Genomic DNA, 27,511 nt, shown 5'->3' on the forward strand with positions numbered 1-27,511 from the left:
TGAACTCCTTCTCCAGAAAAGAGACCTAGCTAGAGGAGGGAGCCGTTGGCCAGAGCTGCTCATTTAGTCACATTCAGATCCCCACACTTAGAATACTATAAAGTAACAAAAAGGAAGAAAATGTATACATGCTACATGGATGAACCTTGAAGACATTATGCTAAGTGAGAGACACCAGATCACATATTGAATGATTCCATCCATATAAAATGTCCAGAAAATGCCAATTCATAGAGACAGAAAGCAGATTAGTGGTTGCCTGGGGTTGGGGATAAAATGGGAAATAACTATAAATGGGTATGAGAGATCTTATTGGGGTGATGACAGTGTTTAAAACTGGATTGTGGTATTGGTTATACAAAATCACTAGTGAATTTTAGGGTAGCTAAACTTGTTTAAACACACACATCTGCCTTGGGGAACACACACACACACACATACACACACGCACGCACACCTTGGGGAAGCCATAGCATAGCCTCTTTTATACAAGGCCAGAGAGGAAATTAGCTGGAGCACAGATAAGAACTGTTTCCCAGAGTTGCTACGTTCTCATCAAACTTGATTGGCTAGTTCATAGCCTCAAAGTGAAAAAAGTGATCTGACATAAAGAAGTTGGGAGGAAGATGGTGAGCGTGGTTATATTCTACATAATGATGGGCAGGACTTGCAGAAAGGAAGTGGATCCAACCTCAGACTGAATGTGAGATGTATCTTACAGAGCCCTCCCTGGTAAGGCAAACCCACTGTTCGTAGTGCTTTTAATGGAGGGAAACAGTTGCGATTTTACTGTTTTCACAATAATGGCTCAGTGAAGACAGCAGAGGTGATTTTAGGAACAAAAGAGTTCAATCTTTCCTTGGAAGGTTTAAGAAATAGGAAACCCAAAGGATGGGTGGTAGCAGTAGAGGTGGTGAAAAGAAATAGAATTCCAGAGGACTTTAGCTTTCACTCACTTACAAGCTGTGTGACCTTATGTCACATAAAGTGAAAATGTCTCTTAACCTCTCTAAGCCTCGGTTCACTCATCTGTAAAACAGTGGTGATCTAACCTCTCAGAGAACTGATGAGGATTAAGTGGGATCGTGTAGGTAAGGTACTTAGCCATGATCTCTGATAGATGCTTCATTACTCCATTCAGCAAATAGTTTTGGAGTATATATTATGTGTTAGACACTGAGGAGGCATTGGCAAATGCAGAAACAAATAACATAATTTCATAGGGATAAGTGCTCTGAAAAAAGGAGAACTAATGGAATAGAGAGTAACTGCAGGGGTGTGTGGGCGGGGTGGGGGATGGGTGATTTTCCGTAGCAAAGTCAGAGAAGAGAAGGTCTTTCTGAGAAAATAACATTAGAGCAGAAACCCAGATAATGAGAAGGAGTCAACTGTGCAAAGATCTCAGAGGAATATTCCAGACAGAGAGAGAACAGCAAGTACACAGGCCCTGAAATGGGAATGAGTTTGGTCAGAGCCAGGACTAGGGGAGGTGAATGTAGCCTTCACATTCAGGGTGGAGAAAATGCATGATTAGATCCCATCTTTACTTAAAATTTTGACATTTTGTTCATCATGGACATTTTCTGGCATCAGTTTTGATTTTGTAATTGAGATATACTTGACATATAACCTTTTATTAGTTTCAAGTATATGACATAATGATTTGATATTTATATGTTGCGAAATGATAACCACATGAGTCTAGTTAACATCCATCACCATAGACAGTCACACAATTGTTTTTTCCAATTTTGATTTTTGTAAAAGTATTGCATTGACACATTATTGACTGAGATTCCTACTGTTAAAAAACAAAATTCCACTGAGTAAATCTGAAGATCTAATGGGCTTTAATTAAGCAATTCATGAATTGGGCAGCGTCCCATCTAGCAACTAGAAGGGTCCTCCAAGGAGTTGTACAAAATGGAAGGTTTTATAGGCAGAAAGAGGGTGAGGCTAAGAAGTTTAAAGAGTGGATTATTTCAGGCAAGAAAAGCTTCCCTTAGAGGAAGGGAGGGGGTCTTATCCAGAAAATGTTTAGAGGAAACAGGGTAGGGCAAGGGATCTACTAGGGAAAGAAAAGAAAGGATTATTTTGGGCCCAGGACACTTTCTTTGGGGGAAGAGAATGTGAAGGGTTATTATCATGCAGATTACCCCTTTCTTTTGGGGGTGGGGTGATGGAGAGGGCCCAGATTACTTACTGGTGCTTGGCCAGAAAATTCCAGACTAGTTGATTAAGGCTATGTTTTTGGGAGAGGTTGAAATTGCAGTTAGACCAGGTATTAAATCTAGATTTGGTATCATGGGCTTTCAGCACCAGTGATGCCATTTTGGACCTGGGGTTGTCTGTTTAACACTAAGTTTTTTGGCACTTCTTAAATTGTACACCTCGGTGAGTGCCTCACTTACCTCCCCCTAGTACTGGCCCTGTGGGCAGAAAGAAGTGGAATAAAATAGTAGCCACCCTTGATGTTAATGTTACTGAAAGGGATACTTTCTATAAAAGTTGGGATGGACCGATGGGCAAGGCCTATGATTATGTGATTCCATGATTTGAGCATGATGTCAGGGTTATTGTAAAAATAATCTAATCACAAACATTTCTCAGTTTTCCTCTTTTTGGAAAAGTCAAGAGCCCAGATTATACTCAGAGGTGTCTGCCAGATTATGCTCTGACCCCCTGAGATTCCAAGTCTATCAGCATCCCCTCTCCCTTCTCCTCTGAGGCCACATATGTTAAAGCTATTCACGTAAGAACATCCAAACCTATAAAGAATTTTTATAAACATTTATTTGAGCCAAACAAGGGATATACCTAGAAACAAGATCTCAAAGGAGTAAGATACATGCTTCCTAGAATCTCAGTTTGCAGCTTCTTTTATCCATTTGGAATTAAGGAGGGAACTAAGGTGGGAGAAATCAGGGCAGGGATTGGATTACAGGATAGTTAACAAGATTGCATGCTCTCTTGAGGGTGGTTTTTCTTGAGGGGTCTGAAAAGAGGCATTTCAAAGCTGTGTTAACCTAGATGCACAGAAACAATGTACAGGGCTTGCTTAAGGCAAAGATGAATGGTTTACTAAAGAAGGTATATACCTGGGACATGACTACTCACCTTGATCTGCCCAGTTAGGAATTAATGATTGGATCACCCTGCAAGGTTACATTCCTTAGAGCCCCCTTTTTGTCCCCAAGGAGATGAACCAGAGTCTCCCCCAAATCACACCAGGCAGTGGGAGAATTCTGGGGCCATCAGTTGTGGGGCTCCTCCAGCCAGTCCCTCCCAGGCCCAGCCCTATAAGGTCACCATTCTTCTCCACCTCCCAGATGACCTCCCTATTCTACAGAGTTCCTTTGAGATTAAGAAAATGTGTGTAAATGGCAAATCTCTAACCAAGTCTCATGTGACAAGGCTGAAGGAAGTCAAGGTGTGTGACATAAAAGCAAGAGATGTATGGGAAGAGTTCAGCAGATGGCAGTCTGGTCCAGCGTACCTGGCTAACACTAAGCACGTACCTTTTCCCTCACATCTGACCGGAACTGGGCTCAGTCTTACTTCACTACGCCTGGGCTGGCCAGTCTGCAGGAGAGAGAACTTGAGACCTAATGGAGACCTTAATGACCCTTCTTAGTTTTTCTTTTCATACTTCCCGTGACAACTCTACTTTTCTGTGTAATACTTGGTCTGCACAGTGTTGGTTTTCTAGCAGTTGCTCCAGTTCCACAGGGAGACCAGAGTGCAGTGAACGCAAGGAGTGTATTCATATTAAGCGGTCAAATAATTTCTTCAACTCCTCAGTCAAGCTGTTCCCATTTGTAACTTGCCCTCACCTCCCAAGGATAGCTTTCACAGGTTTCTAGATAGACCTGAGATGTTTTGTCATTTCAGCGTCAATAATTTAAGTCTCTGTGGGCTTATTACCAAACTGCACCATAAACACGGTGGATACAGAAATGAGTGCCTCTATTAACTGGTCCTCCCACTCGACCTTACCTCTAGTGGTCTAATCTTAAGCAGCTTCCCTCCCCCCAAGCAGTTGTTAATAGGGCTTTCAGCAGGAGCTCAGGCATATAGGTCTAGAAAAAGGCACTGACTAGGAAAAGATAAACAGCTTTCTTCTCCCACACACAGAAGATGGACCTGCAGGCCAAAGGAAAGAGGCCAAGAAATGTACTCTCCAAAGGCAAGGTTACTTAAGGTTTCTCAGAACCTTTTGGACCTAGAATAATCTTTTTCCTTCCTTAAATTGTTTAGTCCAAAGTGAAAGCTGCGTGCAGGTGGCTGGCTACTTGGAAATCAAGGAGATCTGGAAATGCAGGAAGAACTTTGTCTTTACAAAGACTTTTGGTTTCCTTATCACTTCAGGTTCTGTGGAGTGGTCTGGTGACTTTTTTTGGCTCTGCTCTTAACTGACTTAATCCTGCATTTCTAGTAGCGCACAAGTCTGGCAAGTAAACGGGACCCACCTTTGCTGGGTTTGAGGGACCATCTATACAGACATAGAGGTTAGAGTTCAGCCACACTGTGCAGAGTCTTTTCTCACTCAACCAGGGAAATGTAAAAATTCCATTCTGTTAAGACAGCTCAAGCAATTAAAGTTTCCAAGGGAAAATTTAAATGCAAAGTGTACCTGTCAATCATGGCTTCCTAAGGGAAGGAAGGCAGGAATATTGAACCTCTTAATAAACAACTCGTGTGAAGAGTGACGAGTTTTGGTCCTAGGAAATCAATATGTGATATATCGTTTGGGTAAAATAGTGACCCGCTTAAGCAGTGCTTAATAATCCTGACTGCCCATTAGATTCATCTAGGGGACTTTGAAAAATGCCAGTGTCTGGGCTCTCTTCCAGAGATGATGACTTAAATGCTCGGTGTGTGTGGGGGGGGAGGGTATCAGTAGTTTTAAAAGCTCTCCAGGTGAGTCCAGTGTGCAGCCAGTGCAGAGAAGAACACTGTCCTGAGGGGACCTAGCCATGTTTCCCACCCCAGGAGGATACCCTAACTCAGAAAAAAGAAAAAGCAACGTGGGGGCACTGAATGAAACCAGCTCACCAGTCCACAGCAGATCGGTAGGACGGTTCAGTTAGCCCAACACCCACTGCCGACCACAGCCCTGCCGGACTTCAGCTTTGGTTTCCCCCAGAGTAGCCAAGCACTTTCTCCAATTGGTTAGATAAAATAGCCCATACTTTCCCCACTGAGTCAACATTTTTATTCTCTGAAATCTCTATCTTAGTTCATTATTTACCTATTTCTGCATCAAAATCACAGTTTTAATTAGAGTAGGGTTATGATTCCTAATTTTTAACAATTTCCCCTGATTACAAAAGTAACAACAGCAAAATATTCTCCAGAAATAGCCATTGTTAACAAATAAAGTAACTAATATTTAGTAAGCAGTTGCCCTTGTTCAACCACTCTCCCATGTAGCAGTTTGTTTCATCTTTACAGCCCTATGAGTTAGGTGCCTTATTAGCCCCACTTGACAGCAAAGGAAACTGAGGCGTGGAGAGATGAAATATCTTGTTTACTGAGTTTACATATGGTAGAGCTGGGATCCAACACATGCAATGTGACTAAATGCTTACCAAGCTGTATATGATTCCCAAATTATTCAATCTCTCTCTCTCTCTCTTTATCTCTCTCTCTCTGTGTCTCTTTCTACACATAATATATTATATAATTATTATAAATTTTATATGAATAAGTATAAATTTATATACATACAAATATAAAAACAAATTTCTATAAATAAAAATAAACATATATTATAATATACAATATATAATCTATATTATATTTTTAAAGGAAATATTTTACGTACTATTTTTGGAGCTCACTTCCCTACCTCCCAACAATGTATCTTGGGCACGTTCAAAAGGAATATATAGAAAACTATCCCCGATCTCATCAGTGACAGGCAGGTTAGTGCTCATGTGCTTAGGCTCTTAGAATGAGACTAACTGGATTCAAGTACCTGCCCCATCACATCCTAGCTCTGTGACCTTGGGAAAATTCATTAACCCTCCCTAAGTCAAATTTCTCAATTAAAAAAATAGAAATAATGATATTACCTCTCATATTCTAATATTTGTACATTATAAGTGCTTACTTATAACATAGTTGTAAATTGGGTAATCTTGAGCAAGATAATTTCTCCATGCCTCAGTCCCCCCTTCTATATAAAATAATAAAGGATAATAATGGAACTAGCTCATAGGGTTGTTATGAAGATGAAATGAGTTGCTATGAGGAAGAGTGCTTAATACAGTACTTATTAAATAATAGTTCTAAGAATTAAAGCAAATGAATTCTGGGTCAGCCAGGGTCTAGTCATTTTTTTTTTAAAGACAGATATTCCATGTTTATATTAGAGTCTCACTTTTGTTGTGTCAGCTGCCCTAGAATTTCATCTATTTCATGCAGATTTTTCAACTTTTAAAAATTGAGCTTTAATTTTTCTGATTCTATAAATTTCTTTCATCATTGCTAATTTTATGAATTTGTATTCTCTTCCTACTTTTGAGACTCACGGCTATAATGAGCTTTTTTCTTTAGATGTGCTAAGAAAAAAATATGCAGATAAGTCCTGGCTTAAAAATGTCCAATTCTATATTTATTAAATCTTGTATACTGATACTTAATTGGGGAATTAAGTTTTTTTTTTTTTAATTGGGGAATGTTGGGGAACAGTGTCCTTTTCCAGGACCCATCAGCTCCAAGTCATTGTCCTTTAATCTAGTTGTGGAGGGCACAGCTCATCTCCAAGTTCAGTCACCATTTTCAATCTTTAGTTGCAGGGGGTGCAGCCCACCATCCCATGTGGGAATTGAACCGGCAACCCTGTTGTTCAGAACTTGCGCTCTAACCAACTGAGCCATCCAACTACCCCAATACTTAATTTTTTAAGTCTGTGTGATCTCGGTTTCTGAGAAGGAAATGTTAAAACTTCTTCCAGAAATGGTTGTTTTATCTGTTTCTCCCTTAGTTCCATCAGTTGTGGTTTTATATATTTTAAGGCTAAATAGCTATAGATATTATGAATATATATATATATATATATATATATATATATATATATATATATATATTTGCATATTTACAATTGTTATGTCTTTTTGGTTCTGCTATATTTGTACAATTATATGACATCATTATTATTTTTTCCCTTAGTCTGTTTTTCTTTTAGGGGGATGGGGAAGATAAAGAGTTTAAAATCTATTTTGCCTATGAACAGCTACTCCAGCTTTCTTTTGGCTTTTATTATCTGATATGATTCTCCCAGTCACATAATTTTCAGTCTCTTTATTCCTTTCAAATTATCCATGTCTTCTCTCCAAATCAGTCAAGTATTTTAGTACAATTTCACATCCCTGTGGTCCAGCCATCTCTCCCATCATGCAGTATTCTCTAGTTTTAATTATGCATTGTCATGGACATAGTTTTTGCTTTTTTCATTTTTTATAATTGCTTATTTAGGCAGCAATAAAATTAAAGTTATTTACTTACCTTATTTCTCATATGGCATTGCTTCTTCCTTGTAACATCTGTTATTCTTGTCATACTGTTGCATTTCTAATTCCCTCCCTGTATTTCCCAGGGCATCTATAATGCTTAATTTGATATTTATCTTGCTAGTCGTTTAATTCCGCTTTCTCTCATATTGGCTCTTCAGTTTTTTGTCTTTATTTTATAGTGTTTTTGCTCAGCAGATGTCTCGTTATTTTTTCTTGTGAGCTAATATTCTTTTGCATCTGATGGCCATCCTGCCTGACCCTGTGTCTGCAAGGAGGGATGAAATCCTGAACACTGTCTTCTTTACCAGATAAGTGGGATGGGAGAACCTCTGGTTGACTAAACCATTCCACATTAGCATGCTCCCCTAGTACCTTGGGCAATCCCACTCCTTAGGCAATCTTAAACCACTTCCTCCAGGCAAGGATCTTTTGTGGGGGTTGTATCTTAGATTGTAATTTCCTAGTCACAAATGGGAGGAGAAGCAAGGTAATGATCAGAGGCCAGTTGCCCACTTGCACCTGTCGTATCAGAAGCTGCCATGGAGGACAGAAGAGCCCTCTCAGTTTGGCCTTCTGAGGGCATTGCCACGATTCTGCTATTCACCCAGGGAAGGCAATGTTGGGGAAAGGAAATAGCAGGGGGAGAGTGTGGTCCCTCAGTCATTCCCTTGTCCTGTGGCTCCTGACACTGAAATGGGAGACAGCATAGTACAGAGAAAAAACAAAAAACAAAAACCTGATGCTAGTTCCAGGCTGCCTAGGCTTAAATTCTGGCTCAGCCCTTACTAGCTCTGTGACCTTAGGCACATTACTTATCTTTACCCTGCCTCAGTTTGCTCATCTGTATAATGGGGAAAGTAATTTCTACCTCATAGAATTGTTCAGGGGATTAAATGAGTTAATAAACATACAAGACTTAGAAGTATGTCTGGTAAACAATAAACACTTTGTATTATTTTTATTACTATTAGGCTTCCAAAACTCATTTACCTCCCTACCAAGACCCAACCACTTTCTGTCTCGTCAAGGGCTTTTCACTGTTTTACTTTAGGTTCTAGAGTTCATGAACACCTCTCTCACATTTCTGTTGCATCTTCAGGGGAGACAACTAGCAGTTCTTGCTAAGTAAACTTTTATCTTGATCAGAATCTGAATCTGTAATTATCCGTTAATGACTTTTTCTTTTGAAAGATGAGATTATTTTATATGTATCCCACCATCCTGCATACTAAGCCTTTAGTTGGCTGGTCCAGATTCCTGTTTATCATCATAAAGATACTATTGTTATATTACATAGCTTTCTTTAATCAAAGTTATTTATTCTTTTTTAAGTAAATTTAATTGACATATATTTTCATACAATGAAATGCATCCATTTTAAGTGTATAGTTTAATGGCTTTTGATCAATGTATAACCCATGTAACTACATCTACAATCAAGATATGGAACATTTCCTTCATCTCAAATAATTCCTTTCTGCTTCCCAGTCAATCTCCACCCACTGGCCACCAGCCCAAAGCAGCACTGGTCTGCTTTCTTTCACTGCATATGAGATTTGTCTTTTCTAGAGTATCATATGAATAGAGTCATACTGTATGTAATCTTTTGTGTCTAACTTCTTTAGCTCAGGATGGTTTTGAGATTCATTCATTTTGTTGCCTGTGTCAATAGTTTGTTCCCTTTTGATGCTGGGTGGTACGGATATATCACAATTTATTTATCCACTGACCTTTGATGGACATTTGGATTTTTTCCAATTTTTGGCTAGAATGAATAAAACTATTATGAACACTCATATACAAATCATTATACAGACATCTTTTTTTGGGGGGTGGTGAATAACTAGTAGTAAAATTGCTGCATGAGGGGATTTCTAGTCAAGATGGCGGGGAAGGTAAATGCTGTGATTGTATCCTCTCACAACCACATCAAAATTACAACTAAACTACAGAATGACCATCATTGAGAATCACCTGAAATCTAGCTGTAGAAGTCCTACAATTAAGGATATACAGAAGAAGCCATGCCAAGACTGTAGGAGGGGTGGAAACCTGGAACGGGCTTGTCCCCATACGTGGTGGTTAACCCCGCATGTAGTGGTTAAAAATTGGGAGGGATATCTCTGATGCATAGGTACCCCCTGAGGAGCAAAGCATCCTAGCCTCATACCAGGCTCCCCAGCCTAGGGTTCCAGTAAGAAACGTCCCTATAACTTCTGGCTGTGAAAACCAGCAGAGATTGTGGCTAAATGAGATGGAGGGCGCTGGAGTCCCAGGTGTTCCTCTTAAAGTGCCAGCGCATGAACTTACTCACTGATGGACTCATTTGCCTCACGCTCCAGTGCTGTGGCAGCAGCTCAAAAGGCACCAGGGCCATACAGGGAGGAACTTAATTGTCTGGCTTTAGAGCAAGGGCTGGAGGGGCAGGTTTCTCCCAGAGAGAAGTGCTGGCTGAAGCCATTGTTCCTTTGTTGAGCCTTCTTTCCTCCCAGGGTTCAGGCTTAGGTGAGCACCATAGCTGAGTCTCCATCAACCTTGCTGACATTTTTTACCCCACCCTGGTGATTCCCTGAGACCCTGCCTGTTCCAACTTGTGGGCCCACCCAAGCTGCTTCCAGTGGCTTTTCCTTACAAATGGCCAGTCTTCGCTTATGCTGCAGACTTTCCTAAATTCTGTCAAAAATTTACAACCCCCAAACAAACAACATTTGGTCTAGCTCCATTTTTATGTTTCCCATCTCTTTGTTGAAGTTCTCCCTGAGATCATTGAGAATCCTTATAACCAGTGTTTTGGACTCTGCATCTGGTAGATTGCTTGTCTCCATTTTGTTTAATTTTTTTTCCCTGGAGCTTTATTCTGTTCTTTCATTTGGGACATTTCTTTGTCTCCTCATTTTGCCTTCTCCCCTAAATTTGTTTCCTATGTATTAGGTGGAACTGTTATGTTGCCCAGTCTTGGTACAGTGGCCTTATGGTAGGTGGCCTGTGGGGCCTAGTGGTGCAGTCTCCCTGGTCACTAGAGCTGGGGGCTGCAGGTGTGTCCCTTGTATGGGTTGCGTGTGCCCTCTTATTGTAGTTGAGCTTTGGTTGCTCTTTGCACATCAGTGGGAGAGATTTCCCCTAAGTCTGATTGGTTGTCGGGACTGGCCAAGACTACAGTGGAGGAGCTGTGGCACAGGGGCTGACCCTACAGAGCAAGATTCTCTTTAGCTGGTCTCTGGTGCCTGCTCAGTTTTCCCTTTGGGTGTGTCATCTGTGGAAGTGGCCAGGTGGTGCTCTTAAAAGCAGCAAGAGTAAAGCAGTTAGTTACCTACAGGGGAGCTACCATAAAACCGTCAGCTGATTTCTTAACAGAAACTTTGCAGGCCCGAAGGGATTGGCACAAAATATTCAAAGTGATGAAAAGCAAGGACCTAAAACCAAATTACTCTACCCAGCAAGACTATCATTTAGAGTCACAGGGCAGATAAAGAGCTTCCTAGACAAGAAAAGGCTAAAGGAGTTCATCACCACCAACCCAGTATTGCAAGAAATGTTAAAAAGACTTCTTTAAGAAGAAGGAGGAGGAGGAGGAGGAGGAACAGGAGGAAGAGGAGGAGGAGGAGAAGAAAGGTGAAAAATATTAATAATAAAAAACAATAACTACATATCTGCCAACAATTACCTTCATTATAAATGTATTAAATGCTCCAATCAAAAGACATAGGGTGGCTGAATAGATTAAAAACAAAACAAAAGCAAAAACAAGACCCTTACAGATAGTATCTACAAAAGACTCAGTTTAGCTCAAAGGACACACACAGACTGAAAGTAAAGGGATAGAAAAAGATATTTTGTGAAAATGGAAACAAACAAAAATCTGGAGTAGCAATACTTATACCAGACAAAATAAACTTTAAAACGAAGGCTATAACAAGAGACAAAGAAGGACCAGTAATTCCACTTCTGGATATTTATCTGAAGAAACCCAAACCACTACTTCAAAGAGACATATGCATCCATATGTTCACTGCAGCATTATTTACAATAGCCAAGATACGGAGGCAGCTTTGGTGTCCATCAGTGGGTGAATGGATAAAGAAGAGGTGATACATATACATAATGGATTGTTACTCCGTCATAAAAATAAATAAAATCTTGTCATCTGCAACAATGTGGATGGACCTAGTGGTTATTGTGCTGAGTAAAGTAAGTCAGACAGAGAAAGACAAATGCCATATGATCTCACTTATATGTGGAATCTAAAGAACAAAATAAACAAAGAAAACAGAAACTCATAGATGAGAGAACATTTTGATGGATGCCAGATGGAAGTGGGGTTGGGAGGATGAGTGAAGTGGGGAAAGGAATTAAATACAAATTAGTAGTTATAAAATAGTCATGGGGGTGTAAAGTATAAGGAATATAGTCAATAGTATTGTAATAATTATATATGGTGTCAGATGGGTACTAGATTTATCAGGGTGTTCATAAGTTATATAAATGTCTAATCACTATATTATACACCTGAAACTAATATAATATTGTATGTCAATTGTAATTGAAAAATTAAAAAAAATTATTAAAAGAAATTGCTGTGTGATATTGTAAACGTGTATTTAACTTTATAAGGAACCACCAAACTGTTTTCCAAAGTGGTTGTAGTTGTTCACATTCCTACTAGCAATGTATGAGAGTGCCCCCCGGTCGCCTATATTCTCTCCAACACTTGATATTATCTGTCATTTTTATTTTGGACATTCTAGTAGGTATGTGATAGTATGTTATTGTAGTTTTAATTTTTATTTCCCTGGTGACTAATGATGTTTTCATGTGTTTAATGGCCTTTCATATATATTCTTTGTAAGGTGTTTGTTAAAACAACTCAATATTTTAAAAATTGAGTTGTTGGTCTCTTTACTATTGAGTTACAAGTCTTCTTTAGCTATTTTGAATATAAGTGCTTCGGCAAATGTACATACTATCAATATTTTCTCCTTGTCCATTGCTTTCTTAGTAGCATCTTTTGAAGATCAAAAGTTTTAAATTTTGACAAAGTCCAACTTATCATTTTTTGTGGTTTATGCTTTTTATATCGTATCTAAGAAAGTTTAGTCTAGGCCAAGGTTGTAAAATTTTTCTCCTATGTTTTCTTTTAGAAGATTTATAGTTTTGGCTTTTACATTTATAGTTTAGCTCTTACATTAAGACTATGATCCACTTTGGGTTAATTTTTGTATGTAATATGAGATAAAGGGTGATGTATATATAGTGTGAGGTAAGGTATTTCAGCAGTGTGATTTATCAAAAAGACTATTCTTTCCTTATTTTAATTGCCTTGGCACCTTTATCAAAAATCAGTTGGCCATATATGTAAAGTTCTATTTCTGGACTCCCTCATATTCCATTTGTTTATTGTTATTTGTATTTTATGATGATGAGTAATCATCTGGGCATCTGAGGTTTCTTTCAAAAGTTGTTAAAAATCCTGTGAGCAACTTCACTGCTTTGGGGCCTCCTGGCTGGGGGAACAGTGGGATGAGTCTCCAAATTTCTGTTTGATCCCAACTTTGGGGAAAGGCAGCCATTTCAGTGGACATCTGGTTAGGGAGATGCTGGTGGGGATTTTGTTTTGTCGGTTGGCACCTGTTCCCCCAACCCCATCCCCACTCCCATCCACTGCCCCCCAATTACTTGCCCAAGGACAGCTAGTTCATTGATTGGCCAGATTAGGGATAGAGTTGTACAGCTTCTCAGAGCCATTACCCTCTAGGTTTCTCATCAACAAGAAAACAACTTTCTCACAGGGTTTTTCCCTCCTGCAGCTGAAACAAAACCTCTTTCAACTATAGCCTCTCACCCTAGTAGAGGGACTCCTGAGAACAACCCACCCTATCTCTATTGGGTAGTAATAGTGGGACCCTCAGAATTTTGTGCCCTACCCATAACAGTAATGCACACCAACTTGAGTGTTCATATTTCAACTCCCAGCACCCGTTTTCAGTTTGGTACAGATTGAATTGTAGCTGGTCAATTTTTTAATATGTATGAGCTTGAGGCCTTCTCTAAATTTGGATATTTTTGTTCATTTTAATGGGGATAGGCTGAAAGGGACCTTGTAATTTGTGTATTTAATCCATCCCTTTTCCCAGAAGTGTGATGTATTTTTAACTTAAGTTATTTCTTAACTTTCTTGAATATTCTATTTTTAATGTGATCTTAGATTGTTGGGACGGTTTTTTCCTGCAGGCCCCCGCTAAGAGCTCCATCCCCCCCTTATCGGAGCTCTCTCCTGCAGGCCCCCGGCTCGGAGCTCCATCCCCCTCCTCCTCCCATACCTTATTATCAGAGATGTCTCCGGTGGGCACCATAGTTAGAGGCCTCCCTGTCAAAACAATGTTGAGTGATCACAGCTGCTAGGGACGGACCTCCCCGGCACCCCAGCCAGATTTCCCCCCAACCCAGAGGCTTAACCCTATAAAACAAAGTGCCGGACCCCAGTAAGTGCTCAGTGTTTGGGAACAATCCCGCTGAGCCCACCGGCGTAATAAAGCTGTGTTCTTCCTGATCTCTGGGTGCCACTTGAGTCTCTCAGTTCTCGCTGCTTTTCTGCAACAAGATCAGCTGAGATCATCACTGGACTGTTGTTTTTTGTTTCCAATTGGCACGATCTCTTTAATCCCATATGCAATGGGAAATCCTGTGTACTTTCCAGTATGTTCAAAGACTCCTGTGAAGTTTATTGACTCCTGGTCATTTCTGGCTCTGAGTTCAAGTTCCAGCTCCCTAAACGCTCTCGGTCTCATTTACATGACACCTTCTGATGCTGTTTTTTCTATTCCATAACTCAGCTCCTGTTCCATGATTCTTTGCCTGGTGACTCCCTCCAAAAAAGTTCCAACAGGTATTTTTTATTATTATTTTTTAATATGATTAAAAGGGTTTGAGGTGATCGGGTGGAAGTTATACAGTTAACTTCTGGGTCCCACCCACTCCTCTCCCTGCTTCTGAAATTTCCAGGTCCTTTCTTCTTAGAATTCCTCTTCCATCTCATAATAGTAAACATAAATAGAATTTACTGTGTGCCAGGCACTTCTAGAGCACTTTACATATATTAATCATTTAATCTTCTCCACAATCCTGTGAAGAAGCTATTACAATTAGCCACATTTTACAGATAAAAAAACTTAGTCATATCTAATTTGCTCTGCTTGCAAATGGACCATTAGAAGGACAGAAGCTTTGAAATTTTGTTTATTCCTTCTCTCTCCCCACTAGTTTCTGGGAGGTAAACTGAGTGACATGGAGATTCATTTCCTTAAATATATGAATGATGCCAGTTATTTTGAAAGGCAAACACATATATAGTCAGTGAGGTTTTAGGTAACTGTGAGATGCCAGCTGGGGTCACCTTACTTGCAAGATTTATTATAATCTAAAGTCCCCATTTCATAACTTGTAGAAATCAATGACCTTCCTCCAATTTTTGCAAATGTTTGGGGAACCTACCTGCTCATGATCACCTCTGCTCTAAGATCATGTTTCTGCTGAATAGGTATAGATTCTGAACCATTCCACGACAACACATAGACCTCAACATGAACACAGGTACTTTCCTCCACTTCCCGTACCTCCGACACATATGCTCCTCATTGAGGAGCAGATGATGCTGAGACCTTGGAGAGATGCAGGAGTTTATGTCAAAACAATACTAAAAGCTCAACTTTAAATATTAGATATCCTCTTAAAAATCTGTCCAGCTCTCCCACCACTGCAGGTTTTACTGTATCACTGGCCTCTACCTCTTCTATCTCTGTCTTCGCTTCTTAGGAATTTAAAGTATTCTTTTTGTTCTCATAAAGCAATTGAACTCGCTCTTTATACTTCATGACCAGGTTTTACAACCTGAGAAGCAACTTTATATATCTAAATGGATGATGAAATACTTTTTTAACCAAAGAGTGCTTCTGTCCTAAGATAAATTTGGGGGCCATTTGTTGAGATCATTAAAAAATCTATTCGAGACTTTCCCCCTATGTTGTATTAAAAGAAAGATTTGATAACATCAGGCAAATGTATAACTTTTGAGTCACAGTATGGGTTCCTTTGCCCTGCTCTAGGCAGCCTTATCCACAGGCAAGAGAGGTGGTCTAGGTTTTCTTGTTTGAGGCATATCCATTGTGCTCTAATCAGGTCAGCGTTATGATTAGATCTTGTACATGAAGTATAAATGGGAGGAGACAGCAGTGGGAGCATTTATATAACTTGTACACCTTTCGATTTCCTATTTTATAAAGCTAAAATTTTGGGGTGGCCGGATGGCTCAGTTGGCTAGAGCGCGAGCTCTCAACAAGGTTGCCAGTTCAATTCCCGCATGGGGTGGTGGGCTGCGCCCCCCTGCAACTAAAGATTGAAAACGGCAACTGGACTAGGAGCTGAGCTGCGCCCTCCACAACTAGGTTGAAGGACAACAACTTGGAGCTGATGGGCTCTGTAGAAGCACACTGTTCCCCAATATTCCCCAATAAAAATTAAAAAAAATAAAAAAGCTAAAATTTCATATATACCGTGTTTCCCCAAAAAGAAGACCTAGCCGGACAATCAGCTCTAATGCGTCATTTGGAGCAAAAGTTAATACAAGACCTGGTCTTATTTTAATATAATATAAGACCCGGTATATAATATAATATAATATAATATAATATAATATAATATAATATAATATAATATAATATAATATAATATAATACTGGGTCTTATATTAATTTTTGCTCCAAAAGACGCATTAGAGCTGATTGTCCGGTTAGGTCTTATTTTTTGGGAAACACTGTAATATGCACAATAATATAATATAATATGCTTGTGAATATACATTAGTGTTCTGAAAATAGGTGTAACCAGAAGAGCTATTTTAGTGAGACTGAAAGAGAAACCTAGAAAAGTTCTAGATGTATTATTCAGTATATTATACAAGGTCTGCCAATTAAGTTCACAAATTCATCATAGAAAAAGTGCTCCATACCTCATTGTTGAATATCACTGCAGTCACCTTCCAAGTACTCCCCTTGGGAAGCTATGCACCAACGCCAGCACCTCATCCACCCTTCAAAGCAATTTTGGAACTCTTTTTCTGGAATGGCCATCAGAGCTGTTGTCGTATTACCCTTGATGTCCTGAATGCCACTAAAATGTCTTCCTTTCAATATTTCCTTTATCTTCAGGTAAAGAAAGAAGTCATTGGGGGCCAGATCAGGTGAGTAGGGAGGGTGTTCCAATACAGTTATCTGATAACTGGCTAAAAACTTCCTCAGAGACAGTGCTGTGTGAGCTGGTGCATTGTTGTGATGCAAGAGCCATGAATTGTTGGCAAAAAGTTCAGGTTCTTTTCATCTAACTTTTCCACACAGCCCTTTTAGCACTTCCAAATAGTAAACTTGGTTAACTGTTTGTCCAATTGGTAAAATTCATAAGGAATAATCCCTGTGATATCAAAAAAGGTTAGCAATATCATTGCAACAAATTGGTGAACTTAATTGTCTGACCTCGTACCACAGTTATGAAACTTTACCGAGCTATTTGTACAGTGCTGCCGATGTAAGTTCACGGTGGCACGTTCGCGAACTTAATTGTCAGACCTCATATACACTATACATATAAACACTATTCAGTACATTGTATAGATAGGAAAGATTTGGATAATTAAAAAATGACATTGGAAAAGTTGGCTAGCCATTTGGAAAGAAATAAATTTGGAGTCACTTTGCACTTACTAGAAGAACATATAGGTGAATATTTATATAACCTTGAAGTAAGAAAATCTTTTCTAATCCTGATATGAAAGACACTAAAATAGATTTGGCTGCCACATCAAGGCAATGCTGAAGGGGTTGTAGGATCCTGAAGGGAATGAGCCTCACCTGGGGAGGGGAACAATCTAAAAGTGGAAGGCACACCCACAGGACCAAATGGGCCCTGACAAGGTCAAGTTACAGAGGATGAGAGTTGAGACAAAGTTCACAAATGCCAACTGTTCAAGACTCCTGCTTGTGTGCACACATACGCACAACACACACACACACACACACACACACACACACACACACACACACCACTGAAAGGCTGAACATTGGGCATCAATGTCCATTTTTAAGTACTAGGGGAAGAATGTAAAAAGATCTCAAAGACACAAGGAGGGAAGTAAAAGAGAAAATACTTGCATTCTTTGACAGTCAAACAGAAGACTTGGAGAAAACATTCCAGGAAGCAGCAGGGGCTTTCAGATAACACATGCTTTGCACTTTACAGATAAAAGTGACTTCTGTGAAAAAAAGAGATAAAAGATGTAGTAAATAAATCAACTGAGATAAAACGAGGATGCTAGGAGAACTAAGAAAAGAAAACAAGGACCAAATAGCAATTAACAAACATATATCATAGAAATAGCAACTAGAGCATAATTTATACCATAGTCAATTTAATATGTGATGTGAAGAACAGGCATAAGAAAATAACATAAACTTCAGATGAAAACACAAAGAAATAGAAGCAATTAGAAGAAGGAAGAGAGGCAGTGAAGAGCCAGCATATTTTTTTGACTGATGCTGTTGGTTGTTGAACCAATGGTCCATCACAACCCCTTTCTTCTTTGCTATATGTATGGGATGAAAAAGGTAAGTATGCAATATTTCAGCCTCCTACTCTTCTGATTTGAAAACATGTTGAAACTTCTTCAAGTGAGAAAATTGCCGAACTGTATAGAAAAAAATATGTGTGTTATGGACTGAATATATTCCCCCCAAATTCATACGTTAATGCCCTAGTCCCCAGTATTTCAGGATGTGACTGTATTTGGAGATCAGGTCCTCAAAGAAGGAAGTAAGGTTAAATGAGGTCATTAGAGTGGACTCTAATCCAATATGACTAGTGTCTTCATAAGAAAAGGAAATTAAGACATAGATTCACTCAGGGATAAGTGATGTAAAGACACAGAGCTAAGACAGCCATCTACAAGACAAGGAGAGGCCTCCGAAGAAACCATCCCTGTTTTAACACCTTGATCTCAGACTTCTCGCCTCAAGAAATGTGAGAAAATAAATTTGTGTTGTTTAAATCACCTAGTCTGTGGTACTTTATTACACAGCCCGAGCAAGCTAATATAGTGTAGGTATACAATAAAATAAAACTGGAAGAAAATCTATCAAACTCTCGCTGAGTTTATTTCTGGAGGTGTGGTCCTTTTAATTATACATTTTATTTTATACATTTTTATTTGAACATATTACACTAAGCACAATTTCTTTCTTAATGAAAATAAGGAATTTTTGAAAATTAGGTAGGATGGAAGGAAGAGGAAGGAAGGAAAGAAAGAAAAGAGAAGAAAAGGGAAAGAGAGAGAGAGAGAGAGAGAGAGAGAGAGAGAGAGAGAGAGAGGAAGAAAGAAAGACAGACAGACAGACAGACAGACAGACAGAAAGAAAGAAAGAAAGAAAGAAAGAAAGAAAGACAGAAAGAAAGAAAGAAAAAAAAAAAGAAAGAAAAGGAAAAAAAGAGAGCTAAAATGACACTAAATGACACATCTCTGTGTGTGGCCACAAATTTGCCTCTGAGCTGTCAATAATGCAACTCATACAAGTTGTGGTTACACAGTTCACCATGTCCATGAGCTAAAAGCCCAGATCAGTCGTTACAAGGTACACACCTAGTGTTGATTGTGGTATCAGTCAAGAATTTTCCACATCCTCACAAAGGTGACATTGCAAACATTCTTATCATTCAAACTATGGCTGGTGGTATAATGGCTGTTTTTCTACCAGCCCTCAGTATCACAGGAAGTATTATAGGAAGTGCAAACAAAGGCCATTTTATGGGGCCAGGATCAAATTGTACTCCCAATTTGTCACACATCTCACCTGGTCTGCTTTAATTGTTTACATATCTGTCAGTTCTCTGTGGATATTTAAATTTGTGACCCCAGCATAAACAGACAGAGCATGGAGAGAGGTGGGACTTGTGGAGTGAGGCCCTCTTCTTCCTTCCCTCCCTGACTGGTGCTTTAAATAAAAACAAAGGAGTGATGTCTATGACCAGCTGTGGAAAATCTCAGTATCATCTACCCAGCAGTTTGGTTTGGGGACAAGAATTGGGGGTGGGAGGTGTTATTGCAGGGGTTAGGAAAGAGCATGGGCTTCTCCCCCCTAATATATACTGAGCACTTACTATATATGAGTCAATTATAGTAAGTGCATTTCATTTAGTATTTTGTTTAAGCATTACAAAAATCCTGTGAGGTAGATTCTATTATAGTCTTCATTTTTATAAATGGGGTAGCTGAGCCTGAAAGGGGTTAAGAAAGTTGGTTAACTCTCTCAGCTAGTCGAGGTGCAGGCAGGATTTGAATCTATGTTGTCTGGTTCTAAACAGATGTTCTCTTAATCACTACACCTTTGTAAACAAAAATCTGGAGATACCAAATAGAGTTTATTCAGGTAACAATTTGCAAACCCGGAAATGCAGCCCTCAGTCTGAACTGAAAATATGTTCCAAAATGGAGGGGCTAGGGCAGGGTTTATAACGGCTGAAGTTGTAAGGAGCTGTTGATCAAAGAGATTGGTTGCTAGGGGAAACAAGACCATAAACTTACATCGTTTGTGTTCTGATTGGTGGAGGCCACTGGACTTTCAATGGTTGGCTGACTCAGTGATCAAGCAAGTGGGGCTGTGAGGTAAGAGCAATGGGTAAAATATGATTAAGCATTTATCAAGTCCTCGTTCCAGCCCAGGCCTGTAGGACAAAAAGGCTGCCTTTGATCACACAATTATAGTACGAAGACTATTATTTAACAACGATGCGAGGAGTACAATTTATCAAACAGTACAGTCAGCACAGGGGGCTGCTGGCTCTGCAGGCAGTTCTGGAGCCCAAAAGGGCAAAGTGATGCTCTGTAAGGATCTTCAGAACTCAAGCTGCAAAAATCCAAAATTTGGACCACAAGTTATGTATGATATTAAAGTTCTTATAAGTCCTCACCTTGTATAAAAAGGTCTGGCATCAAGTTCTAGTGTGGCTACTTGCTAAATGAATGATTCTGGCAAATTCCTTCCTGTCTCTGAGCCTAATTTTCCTTTTTGGTAGAGAGAGGGGCTTCACCTAGGTTCCCTCCAAGGGCCTTCTAGCTTAGCCATGCCAGGCTTGGGTCCACAGAATCATTTTGGTGAAGGGTCTGGATAGAAGAATTCACCAACAGATGGGGCCGTGGCTTCAGCACCAGATTTGGCTTCTCTGTGAAAGGCACCACTTCCAGAGGTTAGAAGTTGTAGAAAATGTCACACTTTCTCTGCAAGATCTCCTTAGGAAGATGACCCACTCATGCCCAGGCTGTGTTGCAAGATCTCCTTAGGAAGATGACCCACTCATGCCCAGGCTGTGTTGCAAGATCTTGGGGTGCTCTTAGGACCCTACATTCCTCCCCTTTCCTTCCCATCCCTACTTTTACCTCTATTCTTTCTCCTTTGCCGTTTTCTCATCGCTGTCCTGCCCCTGGTGACAGCTGAGGCCAAAAGATTGACAGCTGTGTTTCCAAACCAGTTAGCTATGTCCTAGACCCACCTGCAACTCCAGGTATTGGGACCAGGGAATCTGTGACAGGTAGAACCCCTATTAAAGGGCCATTTTCCAATGTTACTTTCCCAAGACCTGACTCCATAAAGAAGATGACTGTCATCCCCACTCCACCTGACACTTCACAGATTAACACAACCTAGTTAATCCTATTGAGCCATGCTTTTTCTAAAGACCACTTTCTAAACAGTACTCCAGGGCAGGCCTTCCTTGAAGAAAGGGTTGTAGTTGGTTTTCTTCAAGGTTTTCCCGCTCTAGCATCACTCTAACCTGCAACTTCTCTCCAATGCATGCCAAAAACTACCTGGGAAGGTAATAGAATTAAGGGGACTGTAGTTGATGTTCCCTAAATTCAGAGATCTGTGTACAGCATTTTAGGACAAGAGAATTCCCAGAGATGAGGCAAGAAGAGTGGTGCACATTCATTTCAAGCCCACGCTGTGGGTAGTGGCAGAGGGGTTGAGACACTGTAGAAGCTAACAGGACAGAGGTCACTGAACTTCCCATGCCCAGGGGCCACCTTGATAGACCCTCTCAGTGTTCAGATGGGAAACTGAGGGCCAAAGAAGGGAAGGGACCTGGAAATCAGGAACAACCCTGGGTTCCCGAATGTCATTTCAAGGTCATTTCCACTGCAGCCGTCATCTCATTTGAAAGCTGCTTCCTCATCCTCCAACTGCACAATGTCTCTCCAACTGCACAGCTTAGAAAAGGCCAGTACCTGGTAGATTTGGGTAAATGTTTTTGTTTTCAGCCTTGATCTCTGGGGAATGCACAGGCAGAGCCTTTCAGAACCCAAGTTGCCTTTTCTTCACTCACCCCTTTTAATTCAGAGCAGTGGTTAAAAACACACACACACAAAAAACAAGAGGGGCAGCCAGTTGGCTCAGTGGTTAGAGCGCAGTGATCATAACACCAAAGTCGCTGGTTCGATTCCCACATGGGCCAGGGAGCTGCACCCTCCACAACTAGATTGAAAACAATGACTTGATTTGGAGCTGAGCTGGGCCCCCCACAACTAGATTAAAAACAATGACTTGACATGGAGCTGATTGGTCCTGGAAAAACACACTGTTCCCCAATATTCCCCAATTAAAAACAAACAAACAAACAACAACAAAAAAACAAGAGACGTCAGAGATTAAATGACAACCTACATAACTTAGTTAAATTACTGAACACCAACTTTCTTTTTTCTTTTTTAATTTAGCAGTTACTATACATTTTTTAAAAGTACGTGACTTTACTCACCAAACTTTTAGAATTGACAACAGCTAAAAGGCCAAATCCTTTGCCGACTTTACAACCCTTCAAAATCTGGCCCCTCCTACATTTCTAGTCTTATCTTTCACTCTTCTACCTACCCAGCTATCCTTGTCCAAGCTGAACTTCATTCTTCTCCATGGATACACCCAGGCTTATCACCCCTCTTAATTTCTTTGCTCACGTGATAGCCTCCTCTGCCTGAAATGCCACCCGCCCCCTTCTTCACATGTCTAAATCATTCATACTTTTCAAGGCATAGCTTAGAAGGCCCTTCTTCTTGAGGCCTCTCTTCAAATTGGAAGTGACCTCTCGCCCACTACTGAGTTCCCATTGTATCTTATCTATTCATTTCTTAAAGCGCATACCACTTCCTACCTCACAGCATAGTTATCTAGTAATCTCCCAACTGGACTGTGAACTATGAGTCAGGATTCATGTCGCATGAAATCTCTTTGATTTCCCACAGCACTTAGAACATATGAATGAATGATGAACTGAGGGTACCTGAGTACAGAGCATGAGTAATATACTGAGTGAATATAATTCTGGAGACTCTAAAGCATGAAACTGAAGAATGGAACACAGAGATGGTAGAGAAGAGAGCTCTTCAAGGGAACATTTATGGTAGTGTAAAAATCACTTACCTTACGGTAGAGACTCAGTGGAGGGCATATAAGTAATGATAAAAAGGAAGAAAAAAATAAACCCTGTGGTTCTGGGAAAGAACTGCAGGCTTCCCACCCAGCTGAAGGGAAGGAAAGGGGAAGCTATGGCAGTACATAAACTCTCCAACCTCTCCCAGAATTCTCATTCATGTAAGATCCAAGCATGTGGCAAAGTCCTTGCTTTGTTGGTGAGTTCGTGGTGGAGGGGAGAGGAAATGGTTGGAGAAGCAAAGATGGAGAAGCAATGCTGATCAAAAGGTGAAGTTAAATATATGAGAATCACAAGACTATGTACTAATGGGGTAATTTCCTCAGAGACATTAGAAAGCAAAAATGCACTTTTACTGTAATAAAGTAGGACTTTTTTCCTCTGAAAGAAGTAACACTCATTTTGAACCAGGAAATGCAGTGGGTCTTGGGAATGAGATGAGGTGTCTAGAAGTTGGGACACTGAGATTGTAGGGAAAGGTGGTTCCAGATGGAATGGATCGCTAAATTTGGAAACTCATCTGGATGTGGCACTCTAGCGCTATGAAGACACCTTGAGATAAGAGGCTGTGTGTGCATGTGTCACCTAAAGATACAGCTGTGTAACTGAAGAGCACCTGCATTGGATGTGACTACAGCTGAGCATAATACTGTAGAGCGGAAGCATTATCTTTCCCCCTGCCTTTGGAGAAAAATACCATCAAACTACAGTGACAGGTCATGTCTTGATAGCCAAAACACTTTCTTCAGTGGTCAAGGTCCTCTGGTTTCCAGAACACCATATTTTGGTGAAAGTGGTATCTAGGTCACCATTATGGATTAGAAGAGCATAGAACTGCTGACATAGAAATTATTGGACTTTCTAGAATCTATAGTGGAAGATGGCAGGGAGAAGGAGGCCTGGAATTGGTTGATGTATGAGTTTTCTATGGCTGCTGTAACAAATTTACCACAAAGTTGGTAGCTTAAAAAACACAGTTATTATCTTACATTTCTGGAGGTCAGAAATCTGAAATGAGTCTCACTGGGCTAAAATCATAATGTCAGCATGGCCCTTTTCATTCTGGAGGCTCTAGATTCACTGAGAACAAATCATATCAGACAAATCTTATTTCCTCCATTGACATGGTTTCTCCACGATAGGTTTAGAGGGGAGAGACATTGTGCATCACCAGAGTATAAGCACTTTCCTAAGGTGGAGACCATACGTGGTTCATTTGCACGTTATCAGTGGTGCACTGGAGTAGGCTCATGCTGTCTCACAAGAGCTGGTTGTGCGCCTCTCTTTCCAACTCCATGTTCAGTGACATCACATTGGTAGTCAGAAATCTGCCGTTTTGGAAGTAGTTATGCCTTGGAAATCAGCAAACACTACAAACTAGGGAATTTTTTTTCTGGGTAGTCAGTTATTAAACATTTACCAACACAACACTGTCTGTACTGTAAGTATCTAGTACAGTGCCAAGACACAACAGGTGCTCAATAACTGTTGTCTGAAGGAATAAATAACTTGAACAAAAAGCTCAACAAAACCTCCTATAATAATATTGTGGTTAAGAAAGAGACACCTTAACTGTATGCCAGTGCAACAAATATCAAAAGGAAAACAAGGAAGGAAGGAAGGAAAGGAAAAAAGAAAAAAAATATAGGAAGAAAGTTAACAGACTACCCAGAGTAAGATTTTTACTGATATATCCCCTCAGGCAAGGGAAGGAAGTAAGAGAAAAAATAAACGTGGGATTACATCAAACTAAAACATTTTTTCACAGCAAAGGAAACCATCAATAAAACAAAAAGGGATCCTACTGAATGGGAGAAGATATCTGCCAATGATATATCCGATAAGGGGTTAATATCCCAAATTTATTAAAAAACTCACTCAACTCAACTTCAAAAAAACAAACAACCCAATTAAAAAATGGGCAGAGGACATGAAGAGACATTTTTCTAAAAAGGACATACAGATGGCAAACAGACATGTGAAAAAGTGCTCAACCTCACTAATCATTAGAGAAATGCAAATGAAAACCACAATGAGATACCACCTCAGTCAAAATGGCTATCATCAATAAATCAACAAACAACAAGTGCTGGCAAGGATGTGGAGAAAAGGGAGCCCTTGTGCACTGTTGGTGAGATTGCAGTTTGGTGCAGCCACTATGGAAAACAGTATGGAAGTATCTCAAAAGTCTGAAAATGGAACTACCTTATGACCCAGCAATTCCACTCCTAGGTATTTATCCAGAGAAATCCAAAACTCTAATTCAAAAGAACTTAAGCACCCCTATGTTTATTGCAGCACTATACACAATAGCCAAGACATGGGAACAACTGAAATGCTCATAGGTAGATGACTGGATTAAGAAACTGTGGTGCACACAATGGGATTTATAGATGATGTAATACAGAATTGTACACCTGAAATCTATGTAATTTTACTAACAATTGTCACCCCAATAAATTTAATAGAAAAAAAAAAAAGAAAGAAACTATGGTGCTTTTATACGATGGAGTATTACGCAGTCATAAAGAATAATGAAATCTTACCATTTGCAATGATATGGATGGACCTAGAGAACATTATGTTAAGTGAAATAAGTCAGACAGAGAAAGACAAATACCATATGATCTCACTTATATGTGGAATCTAAAGAATAGAATAAATGAATGAACTAATCAGAAACAGTCTCAGAGACATAGAGAAAAAACTGAGGGTTGCTAGATAGGAGGGGGGATGGGGATAAGGGGGAAGGTGAGGGAATTAGAAAGCGTAGTCGATAACCACAAGATTGCCATGGGGATATGAAAGTCAATTTGGGGAACGTAATCAATAATGTTGAAAGATTTTGTAGGGTATCCGATGGACACTTGTCTCATTGGGGAGACCACCTCAGGGATGATGTAGATGCCTGATCACTGCACTGTACACCTGAAGCTGAAGCTGAACAATAATGAATGTCAACTGCAATTATATATATATATTTACAAGAAGCAGAGTACAGCATTAGGAATAGAGACAGTGGAAATGTAATGGCTGTGTGCGATGTCAGCGGTAGTGGGTGGAAGTTGTCACTGTGTCACTGTGTGAGGGATATAAATGATAAATGTCTAACTATTACATTGTTTTGTGCACCTGAAACTAATAAAAAAAGTTAAATAAAATTATAAATAAATAAATAAATAAATAGAAAAAAATCTATGTCAAGTTGGAAGAAATTTTCTAAGCGTAGAATAAAGAGTTCCATTCCTTGTCCTATGAGTCTTGAGTAATCTTTGTACCAATATGAAACAATTAATATGTTGTGTGATACAAAGACGTCTTCATCATCTGGAAGGATGAGCTGAAACTAGAAAGATGAAATTTCACTGGGACAAATGTAAAGTCCTGTTCTTGGATTAAGTGAGAACTGAAAGCATAAAACAAATCATACAAGTACAGCATGGGGTAGGAGCAGAAGAACATAGCTTAGCTGTGTGAGGTGTGAAAAGTGAGGCTTATTTTTCCAAACTGGTCAGACGGTGACTGAAAGCCCTGTGCTGAGATCCAGGCACTAGCCAGGTGAGCCTTCAGAGAAGAGTGACAGGAGATACAAAACTTGTCATGTGAGGCATGATAGAAAATATCTGGAGGTTTTTATTGGAGGAGAAAAGACTCAAAGGAGTATGAGATTGACATCAAATATTTGGATGACTATTATATAGACAGGGCCATCCATCACCCTGCCCAACTCCAAGGGGACACCATTTACACTGTAGTCTATGTGAACAGCAATACCCAGAGCTGTGCAGTGTATGTCCGTACAATCAGAAGTGCTACTACTGCATATGGACAAAGGGTTCCCATTGCAAATAGAAGCCCCTGTGAGTTGTATGTCAGCTCAATTTCAGCAAGAATCTGAGAACTCCTGAAGAGGACTTCTCTTGCCTTGGACAGATTCAAGGCAGAGGCTAGCTGACCATAGGTCTTGGGTGTGCAATAGTGGATTCTAGCAACAGAAAAGAAGGGTTTTAGTTGGATGACTTTTAACATCTTTCTCATTCTGAGACTCACTAATCCCAGCAATGGGAACTATCATTTATGGAGCTTCTACTTGTGCGACGCTTTGTGTTAGGTACTTTATATATCTATTTCATTTAATCTTCAGAACCACCCTACAAAGTGGATATTATTATCCTTAATTTATAGGTGAAGAAATCGAGACTCAGAGATTATTTGTTCATGGTCATCCAATTATTAAATAGCTTAGGCAGGATTTAAACCTGGGAGTATGTGACTTCTTGATTCTTCTTGGATCACTTGGGATTGAGAGGACAGCTAAGCTCTCCACCCAGTTCAGCACTATTGGGTGGCAGGGTGACCAGTGTCGATACCAATATTATGGCCAGGGGACTTGTGGTAGGGAGCTCACTGGAAGGAACATGGAACCAACTGTACCTGTGGGTACTATTGACTGACCAGTTTTGTAGGTAAGATTT

At 39.9% G+C, this 27,511-nt stretch overlaps 1 long non-coding RNA gene across 2 annotated transcripts in view; it reads right to left on the reverse strand.

Moving 5' to 3' along the window:
- The window catches only part of LOC148754973 (uncharacterized), a 55,402-nt gene that overhangs the window by 6,955 nt on the left and 20,936 nt on the right, over nucleotides 1-27,511 (reverse strand). The window contains exon 3 of one of the 2 annotated variants that reach the window (XR_016019490.1): nucleotides 19,206-20,213. The exons of the other annotated variant lie outside the window; for it this stretch is intronic. This is a non-coding gene — a long non-coding RNA (uncharacterized LOC148754973). Of the gene's footprint in view, nucleotides 1-19,205; nucleotides 20,214-27,511 lie in introns of those variants that run through there. 2 annotated transcript variants of the gene reach the window in all.

This window comes from Rhinolophus sinicus, chromosome 16 (assembly GCF_057876585.1).
Source record: "Rhinolophus sinicus isolate RSI-liver-muscle chromosome 16, RSI-T2T, whole genome shotgun sequence".
NCBI lineage: Eukaryota > Metazoa > Chordata > Mammalia > Chiroptera > Rhinolophidae > Rhinolophus > Rhinolophus sinicus.